At 32.0% G+C, this 10716-nt stretch overlaps 1 long non-coding RNA gene across 1 annotated transcript; it reads right to left on the bottom strand.

Moving 5' to 3' along the window:
- Window positions 1–7480: 7480 nt before the first annotated feature.
- On the bottom strand, window positions 7481–9249 carry LOC137625709 (uncharacterized). The gene is made up of 2 exons (XR_011040878.1): window positions 9112–9249; window positions 7481–7854 (listed from the first exon to the last, which is right to left on the bottom strand). It is a non-coding gene; the product is annotated as an uncharacterized lncRNA (long non-coding RNA).
- Between the last annotated feature and the right edge of the window lie 1467 nt (window positions 9250–10716).

Raw genomic sequence — 10716 nt, 5'->3', positions numbered from 1 at the left:
TGGTTCGTATTATTTTCGCTTATAGGAATTGAACTTGTCATAAATAAATATATATATATATATATATATATATATATATATATATACATATATACATATATATATATATATATATATATATATATATATATACTGTATATATATATATATATATATATATATATATATATATATATACATATATATATACATATATATATATATATATATATATATATATACAAATTTATATATATATATATATATATATATGTATATATATAAATATATATATATATATAAATATATATTTTTATATATAAATATATATATATATGTATATATATATATATATATATATATATATATGTATATATATATATGTGTGTATGTATATATATATATATATATATATATATATGTATATATATATATATAAACATATATATATATATATAAACATATATATATATATATATACATATATATATATATATATATATATATATATATATATATATATATATACATACATATATATAAATTTTTCTTTCTTTTTTGGTGGTATAAAAATAACAATGATACTCCTTATAATAGGCTTTTTTACCCATGAAAAATTCTGGTGTTCCCTTAGAAATTTTCAAAGGGAACAACTCAGCTTGGAGAGAAAATTCATAAATAATTTTGATGACGAAATTTACCTATTTCAGATGAAATATTCAGACACACTATTCTATCTGTTTCCTTATTTCCTTTCTTTACCGGGCTATTTTCCCTGTTGGAGCCCTTGGGCTCATAGTATCTGCCTTTTCAAATTAGGTTTATAACTTAGCTAGTAATAATAATAATAATAATAATAATAATAATAATAATAATAATAATATACCTAAATCGTTTCAGAGGGATTCCTGCACTATGCAATAAGACACGAACAATCTATTCAAGTTGATTTCCTTTGACATTATGACCATGTATTTCGAATCTCTTCGTCTATAGCTTCCATTCGCCTTTATCCTCCCACCGGGTCTCGTGTGACCTGCACATCTAAACAGGTTTATTATATCTTAACTAAGTGTTTCTAAATGCCATTGCAAGGAGCAACTGCCTCGTTAAATGCGCCGTAAAGGACAATTAGCTATGGTTTGATCGTTACCTGGTGCCTACGTCATTGGCCCGGTTTGACAATATTATTTTGGGTCAGTTTTTTAAGAGTATTTTGAAATTGGAGATTTAATCAAATTAAAAGTTTGGGATTATGGTTATTAAAAGGTTTTTTGTGGTGAATTTAATTATTCCAATTATAAATTGGAAAAAAACAAATGGATTTTCATGCCAGAATTTTTTTTTTGGTATGATTATTATTTTTATAGATCGGAAAATTTAAAGGTTTTTTTTTTTTGTCTATTAGATCATGTCTTGCTATCTATAGCAATAGCAAGTCTATTCAATAATGCAAACAATACTGTTTAACGTCCTTATTATAATAATGATTAAAGGAGATGGACATTTACCATCTTTTTCCTGAGATCTCCTGATATCAGTCATTATTTATCCTTCTTAGAAGTTCAGGTTCAAGTTCAGGTTCAGGTTCAGGTTCAAATTCAGGTTCCCGTTTAGGTTCAGGTTCAGGTTCATGTTCAGGTTCAGGTTCAAATTCAGGTTCTGGTTTAGGTTCAGGTTCAGGTTCAGGTTTAGATTCAGTTAGGTTCAGGTTCAGGTTAAGATTCAGTCAGGTTCAGGTTCAGGTTATGGTTTAGATTCAAGTTTATGTTCTGGTTCAAGTTCAGGTTCAGATACAGTCAGGTTCAGGTTCAGGTCCAGGTCCAGGTTCAGCTTCAGGTTCAGGTTCAGGTTCAAATTCATGTTCAGTTTCATAAGCAGTCAGAGTCAGGTTCAGATTCAGTCCGGTTCAGGTTTATATTCCGGTTCAAATTTTGGTTCAGGTTCAGGTTCAAATTCAGGTCCAGGTTTAGGTCCAGGTTTAGGTTCAGGTTCAAATTCTGACTCATGATCAGGTTCAAGTTCAAGTTTAGGTCAAGGTTCAGGTTCAGATTCAGGCTCAAATTCTGATTCAGGTTCAAATTCAGGTTCAGGTTCAAATTCAGGTTCAGGTTCAGTTTCAAATTCAGGTTCAGGTTCAAATTCAGGAGCAGGTTCAAGTTCAGGCTCATGTTCAGATTCAGGTTCGAATTCAGCTTCAGGTCCAGGTTCAGGTTCTGGTTCGGGTTTAAATTCAGGATCAGATCCAGGTCCAGGTTCAGGTTTAGGTTCCATTTCAAGTCATGGGTAGAGGCATTATACGCAATCATATATTTCCCCAACACATATTTTGGAGATTTGAAATAAGCTTCTTTGTTTTCATCAAAACATATATTCTATCTCGTGAATATATTTCTGCTTTGAAATCCGTATATGAGATTATGTAATCACAAGTACAAATGTTTGGAATTAAAATATATAATCATACCTAATTCTCTCCAAATCTATGTGAATCATTTTTTTTTTTTTTTTTTTGGCAGCCTTAATAATGAATTATTCTCTTTCGCTTTTATATAATCCGTGGATTGAATATCAAATCCTACATAAATAATTAAATGCCACACAATGTGAGTACCTTTATCTGTTCACGAACCAACAAATGCTCTTTCACATGATTTAATATCCATTCATACATACTTTCTATTTGTTATATTAAGTCTATTAAATGTTTCGACTAAGAAACCTCTTTAGTCAACGTATAAAATTATCTAACCACCGGTGATTATACTCTTAAGTAACATCATATTGTTCATAAAACTCTTTAACCCACCTTTTTTAATCAACGCATGACATTATTTAACGCAAAATATATATATTCTCAAAGTGATCTTAACTCATCTGCAAATTATCCAGTTAAGTAAACTGTCTTTTTTTCCTTTCTCTGAAAGACTTTTCCCTGAAACAGCTTCGTCTTCATCTTCTAAATTGGCTCTTTGTTCGTCGTATCTTAAACGTTTCAAATGTTTCAAACGTTTCATACGTTTCTAACGTTTCTAACGTTTCAAACATTTCAAACGTTTCAAACATTTCAAACATTTCAAACGTTTCAAGCCAGAGAAGAAAACGTTGGCCATTTCTCAGTATCCCTTCGCAGTCTTATCTGTTTTTTTCAGCTGGAATTCAATTAAGGGGATAAATAAGGGGTTAAGAGGAGTTCCCTTTGGGTGTTCATTGTCCCCTTGGGTGAAGGGGTGTCGTCACAAGAGGATTGAGTTCCTTTATCTGATTGTTAATTGGTGTTTGCTGGTAAGGTCACGACCCCTTTTTCCCTTTGTAATTTAATCAAAGTCTTTATCTCATTACTAGACAAAGGGAGGGAAGTAAGCAAATTTTATTTAATTATATGAACACTACGGATTAAGCTTGCAATATATATGAGTGTATAACTATTTTTAATAAATATTTTTACTAAAAGCCTAGAAATCCTAGGGGAAATGAATGTGTAAATTTTCTTATCCGAGATTCAAACCCCAATATTAATATCAATAATACTAATATTGATATTATTAATAATATTAATAATAGATAATACTAACAATATTATTAATAATATTCTTATTCTTCTTCTTAATAATAATAATAATGATAATATTATTATTATTATTATTATTATTATTATTATTATTATTATTATTATTATTTAGCATCAAGTATACCTATTGTTTAAAGCTTAGGAAATATAATTTTTCATTATACACAAGCGAGTAATACATGTGACATCATGCGTCTGGCAGTGACGTCCTTCCAGACCCCACCCTTCACTACTTGCGAGAACCTCTATAAATCCTGGAAGGAGTGGTCCTTTAAAGGTTTTAAGACCGCTCATGAATGGAAGAGGCAAGGGGCAGTGACATTGTCCTGTGGAGCAGGACAATGCCCTATAGACTGACCATATATGCATATGGTCAGCGTCCAGTACCCTCTCCACCCAAGCTAGGACCAAGGAGGGATAGGGAATGGGTGCTGATGACTCAGCAGATAGAAATATAGGCTACCCCAAACACCCCATCCTTAACTCACAAGGATGGTAAGGTTAAATTGACCAAATAAACTAACGAGTTTGAGCGGCACTCTAACCCCAGTCTGGCGCTCCCCAGTCAGGGACGTTACCACATCGGCCACCATAACCTGTTAATTTTACCGAGGGGCAAAGCTCTTGTGACCACCGTGTAGTGATCCGCCGTGTGGACATGTCTTTAGGAAAAGTCTAACTTTATCAGGCTTGGCCATATTCAACTATATTCTCAGCTTTAGAATTCACTTGAAAGCTACCGAGAAACAGTAACTAAATATTTAAAGAGGACAAACGCACTCCACCTTTATATTAATTCTACTTCTTATTTCTAAGTGGACCAGTTTTATAATTTTTAAAGTAAGAGGTACATCTTAAATTAAAATTTTCACAATTTGCATCCCCTCTCCAAAATCCTAGATATATTCCAAACAAATCTAGTAATGTGAAAATATGCATTCTCACATAAGTATTGAATTAACATTGAATGCTCAATCATGTACTTACTAACCTTGTGATAAGTGTGCTAACGAAACTATATTCTAATGCCCTGTCCACACGAGCGAGCATGTTACGACAGGCACAAACTGATACCAGATCACAATAGGTATTGAGAATGAGGGTTGTCGATGTCAGCAGCAGGGAAACCACAGGCAGGGATTTGATAGCACTGGTACTTTACAGTAACAATCCATTTACAGCACTAGTTCAGTAAATGCCTTTTCTGTTCCGTTTCTTCTCCTGCCCCTTCTCTTCCAACTCTTAGTTTTCCCGAATATATAATTATATAGTCTGGAGAATTCCTTGCCAATCCCCTTACAACGTGTTTCACATTATGGCCTAGATATCCAGAGGATATTCCATATATTCATTCTCCACTTGCTTTAACTTCTCAATCTAATTCATGGTTTTAACATGCTAATTACCTATTCAATTTTTCTTTAGAATCTATAAACCGGGAGTTTCATAGCACTACACTAAGCCCTGGACTGGGGGCCATTCTGTCACTTTCCATTAACTAAAACCATTGAGGATCCATAAAATTGGCTAGATTCATGAACTGGTACGCAGTTCCTTGCGATGCTCAATGCCTAACTAACCGTGGCAAGTGACTCCTGCCGGTCCATATCAATTTTAGTACGATAATCCGCCAGGCATCAGGAGTAGAATCCGAAAACATATGTTGTCTCACCTTGAGCCAAACTCATCACCTATTGCCAGTGTCTTCGAGATTTAGGGAGGCATTGTCTCCACACCCAAAGTTCTCGTTACTTCATTAAGTTTCTACTTGTATAACCTTTGGCATCATTCACATTCTATAGTTCGTAAAATTGGTAAGGTTCATATTCATCACTTCATATATCTTTAGTTTAGGATTAAATCATGAGGAATTGCTGCATGGCCAACAGAATATCAAACTTGTGTTATTGGCCAGACAGTACTACATTGGATCTTTTCCCTGGTTACGGTTCACTTTCCCTACATTCTGAGTAGTCTGGCCTACACTTAACGGATTCGCCTCTGCCTTCATACACCTGATAACACAGATTACCCCAAAATTCTTCCACCCAAGGGGCTAACTACTGTGCTGTTATTGTTCAGTGGCTATGCAGCTCTTCTAGAAGGACACTATAAAGTCAAACCGTTGTTCCCTAATTCTTGGGTAGTGCCATAGCCTCTACCATAATCTTCCACTGTCAAGAGTTCTTGATTGAGGGTACATTGGCACAATATTCTATACAATTTCTTCTACTCTTGCTTTGTTAAAGCTTTTATCATCCTGCTTTTCCAACCAATGTAGTAGCTTAGCAGTTAATATAAATCTGCCTAACCAAACCGCATAAGCATGTTAAGTTTGCTTTAAAACTTTAATACCTTTTTCGTGGCATTTACCGACTGGGTATCATGCTGATGGCTTAAGGAGTTTTACTGGCATTAAATTTTGGTAAATAATGCTAACTTAATAATGATAAATTCAAAGACCAATAAATTCAAAGACAAAATAAACTTACAAAAAATTACAGTTACGGAATATCTTTTTAATTGTTTTTATAAAACTGGTATAGTATAGTTTCAAAATCCCAAATGTAGGAGTTTAAAAAAAAAAAAAAAAAAAAAAAAAAAAAAAAAAAAAAAAAGTATACATCTCTATAGAAGTTAAAGACAAATTACTCAATATTACACCAAATTATAGTACATTGAATTATATTTTTTATCCAAGTCTGCGTTCAATTTTAATAAGCAACAATAAGTTTTTGTACGAGGCATTAATGTAAAGAAGTCTTATCAGAATATGATAAAACCCTAATTGCTGTAAACTATACTTTCACTTCAGCAAATATTTTTCTAATCCATCTCTAACCATTTGTTTCCTATTCATTACCGATACATATAATCTATCGATGTATATTATTCTGTTTATAATTCTGTTAAGTCTTTCATAAACTTGGGAAGTTATTTATTAAAAACTTAAAAAACCGAAGTAGCCCATACTTTGACATAACACTCCACAAATTCTCCTTAAAATCTACAATTATATCCAATTACAACAAGCAATAATATGACTTAAGAAGACTAATTAGATAATACATCTAATAAATCATCTTTATTTTGTGTGTAAACCTTGCCAACTATCAGTCAGGAGCTTCCGAGCTCAAATCTATTTTAACAAGTGCTAATATACAGTACAAACTTTTCAAGAGGTTTTGATTTATTACTTAATCAGCAAGCCAATAAAATCATATAAAGCCTTATACGAATTTCACATAATCAGTTAATTTGTTAATGGAAAAGTTACTTATCGTTTATTTTATCTTATTAAAACTGAAGAATTTGCATACCCATGATATCTATATTTAAAATATGCCCAACAATTACACAAGCTCTTAATTGGCTACGCTTTTTTTAAGTCTTGGACTTAAAATACAGTTTTAGTGACAGTTACTCATTCTGGAAGCCTTATAATTCTGATAAGTTATATATACCAGAAAAACAACTGGCAAATACCAATGCTAACTCAAGCATAGCAAATATATGGCTATTTAAGAATTTTGTCAACCAAATTTCATCAAGACTGATCTTTAGACTAAACCCATCATTAGGATAAAGCAACTTAAAAAAATCTCCTTTCATGTTTTTACTAGTTTTATGAAGCAATTTACATTGTTTGCATATGGGTCTAATATGTATAGCCAAAATCCATAGACCGGTCATGCCTTACATAAATATCTGGACCCGTTTGGAACTAACACTGAGCCATCTCTTTACATTTCATAAAATATCCGGTCAGCTTGACAAGGGAATAAGATCCAGAAGGCCTAATGGCATAGCCATTGAATGCCATTCTTGACGATGCAGATTTAAGAAATTAAATTCTTTTAATTTCATAACCTTTCCCATCTCGTCTTTGTAGTAGGTGCTTTTAAGGTGCAATCCTTATTCCACAGGTATCTTTCTGTAGTAGTTTCAAAGCCCTCACGAGTCATTTAAGGAGCTATCCGTTTGTCACAGATTTCCTTTCTTACGAGCAGGTCCAAAGTTTCGAAGGAGCCCTCGTTACACCAAGCTTTGAAGGTGCCATCCATTTACCACAGATTACATCTTTCTGTTGTTGCACCACACCTATCAAGAGACTTATTTTGAGGATTCCATCTATTTGCCACTGATAACCCATCTTAACCAGGAGGGTCAAAGGTTTGGAAGTCTCCATAGATACACCATTGGTATTCCATTTGTAGAAGTTCCATCTTTTAGACTTTAGAACCATTATATTTTGAAGCAAAGTTCACTAGGAAGCACCAGCTTTTAAAGCTCTTGCCAAACCTCTGTCGGAAATTAAAAGCAAGTAAAGTAGAGTGCTTGAAAAGACTTAACACTAATTTCCAAATGTCTTATTACTTCTAAGCTATAATCTTAGTTGGAAAAAAAAGATATTCAATCCTAGGGCTCCAACAGGGAAAAATAGCCAAGTGAGAAAATGAAACAATACCAGTCATATACTACAGATCGCAGAATCATTAAGTGGCAAGGCATTGAGGAAGCATTGAAAGTTCTAAAAATTTAAAATATGACCAACTCATTACTTTCAATAATGAAATAATATTGAGCAAAATGCAGGAGGTTTATGAAAAATTATACGCTAAGATTTTACTGGCAATTAATTTCGCCAAGAAAATATCCTATTAAAGTTTGACTAATATTAAATATGGCCTTCACAGCCACGCCCTCAGGAGTCTCAATGAAGCCTCTTTCTTAAGACTAAAGTAAAGTCTGAACAACAACTAGTCCTAAACTTCAGTATATTAAATTTATCCGAAAGAAAATGTGATAAGTAACTAGTATTAGTGAACGGTTCTTCGGTACTGTGCATGGTAGACTTTTAAAGTCTACCATGCACAGAACATAGGGCCACCCCCTCCAACAAAGGTGGCCCCCTTTAAATGGCTAAATAAATTTGCTACCCTATTTGGAGGGTTTTGTCTTATCTAAATTACTGTTTAGCCGATTACTTTGTTAATAACAGCTTCAAACATCTAGCCTAGCTTAAGAGGCCATGTATTTAACTTTAAATTAAGAAATCTAAATCTTTCATTTAACATATGCCCCCTCCCTGGCCTAAATATCTCTACACATTCTACGCTAACTAGTTTATTTCTGTAAATTTAACGTTAGAGGATTTAAATTTAGGTTTGATAAACAATACTATATACAGCTGGTTTAACAAATTTCACATTATGAAAGTTACCATAGAACCAATAAAAAAGTTATGTTGCCACAGCTTATTAGTCTAATCCAAATTTACTGGAGGTATTTCACGGAGATTCAGCCAGAGTAAAAGTACTAAACTATCACAGTAACTAACAATATTAGAGAATTATAGATTCTGTATGTAAATGAGATTAAATTTTTTAATTTCACTTCCACAATTTTGCAAACTGTCAACCTAATATCTAAATTCAAACTAGTTTCAAATCCCATGAACAGATATTAAAGATTTCCAAACCTGTCAATAAAAAGAATACAAAGCCTGTTTCAAATCAATGAGCTAAGCCGAGATCATAGCCATTTTGAAGTGTACTTACTTACACATTGTGTTTACTTCGAACCCCACACTGGAATCTGGAGTACAAAGCTGAAGTTCCTTTTAGATTTGCGTAAAGTCTTAGATTTGCGTAAAGTCTTAACTTATTGAAGTTTCTTCAAATGCCATAACCATAACCTGAAAGTAGAGGACACTTCAATGTCTATACAAGCAATTTTTCTAATAAAAATAAACTTAAAGGCATAAAGATTAAATATTTGTTGAAAAATAATTAGCTTGGAAAATTGAAATTCTGCAGAGTTTTAATTTTCACCAATCCTTGGTAATCAGTTTACAGCAATAAATTATCTTGTTGCACCTAACTTTATACTTGTGAAATTTCCGGCACTTTTAACTATATTTGGAAAATTCTGAGGGGGCAATTATGTATATATTAATCTTCATTAAAAATTTGGGTTTCGAAGCAGCAAACCAAAATAGGAGCTTTGGCCTAAAATTAAAAATAACAGTTTTTAAAGTGTTTAGTTATATTGATATCCAAGAACATTAAGGATAGCTCATTTCCTGGTTAATCTAGATGTTTAATTGAAGTGTTGGCCAAGAATATTAATAAAATATTGAACTTGAAGATTTAGTTTAACATTTACTTATTTTCAACAGGTCAATCTTCTATAAATATCCAAGGGCATTAGTTATAAATTACTCCTATAGCTTCAAATTAAAAATTCTCTTGAGATTACAATTCATAAAAATTCGCCAATAAGTAATATAATATCCAAGGGATATTAAACAGCCGCATTAAAACCTAAAAACTCAATTACAACAAATGTTATATTGAAGAAAGTTTTTTTCTTCGACAAATAGAACAATTAAATGGAAAGACATGAAAACTAAATGAATGAAGTATTGAACGCTACTAAAAGTAAAAATTCATAAAACTAAAAATTTTCACAGAACTTAAGTATTAGACTGCAGAACTAAAATCAAATTTTTCACCGAATCCAACAGACTAAATTGCCAAACTTATGACAAACTACACAATACAATTAAATTAACTAAAGTCACTGTACAAAAGTTGAGTTTCAAAATAAAATACATTGAACTAAAGTTTCTACTTTTCATAATCGCGAGTTTCCCCGATTACATCAAAAAGTAAGGCGGCCAAACTAATATCGAATTTCATCCAATACAAAAAGACAAAACTTTTTGCACCCATGTAAGTCTGAACACTAAACTCTTCAGCTATAAATATATTAAAGTAAATCTTAAGCATATAAATTTCTTAAATATAAATTTGAGTAATCAAGGAGAAGTAAAGTCCTAAGAACTTTAGTGACTTTGAAAATAATTATTTGAAATACTGTCAGCCAGTACTTCAATGTTTATGTCATACAGATAATTATAGACCGTAATTTAATCCTTTAATTACATTATGAAAATTCTTCAGATATGGTAAAGACTCATATTAAACATTAATAGCAATTAAGTGATTAATAGTACCTAATTTCTGCCATCGCTAATAAAAAGAAAATTTCAGAGAAATATTGAAGTTAACGTTTAGTTTTAAGTAAAAGGAAAAGTAACTTCGAGACTTACAACATAGTAATCTCAATTTAACAGCCGTCTAGTCTTTTGGACTTATTAA

This window comes from Palaemon carinicauda, chromosome 32 (assembly GCF_036898095.1).
Source record: "Palaemon carinicauda isolate YSFRI2023 chromosome 32, ASM3689809v2, whole genome shotgun sequence".
NCBI lineage: Eukaryota > Metazoa > Arthropoda > Malacostraca > Decapoda > Palaemonidae > Palaemon > Palaemon carinicauda.
This window is presented reverse-complemented; position numbering and strand designations above follow the sequence as displayed.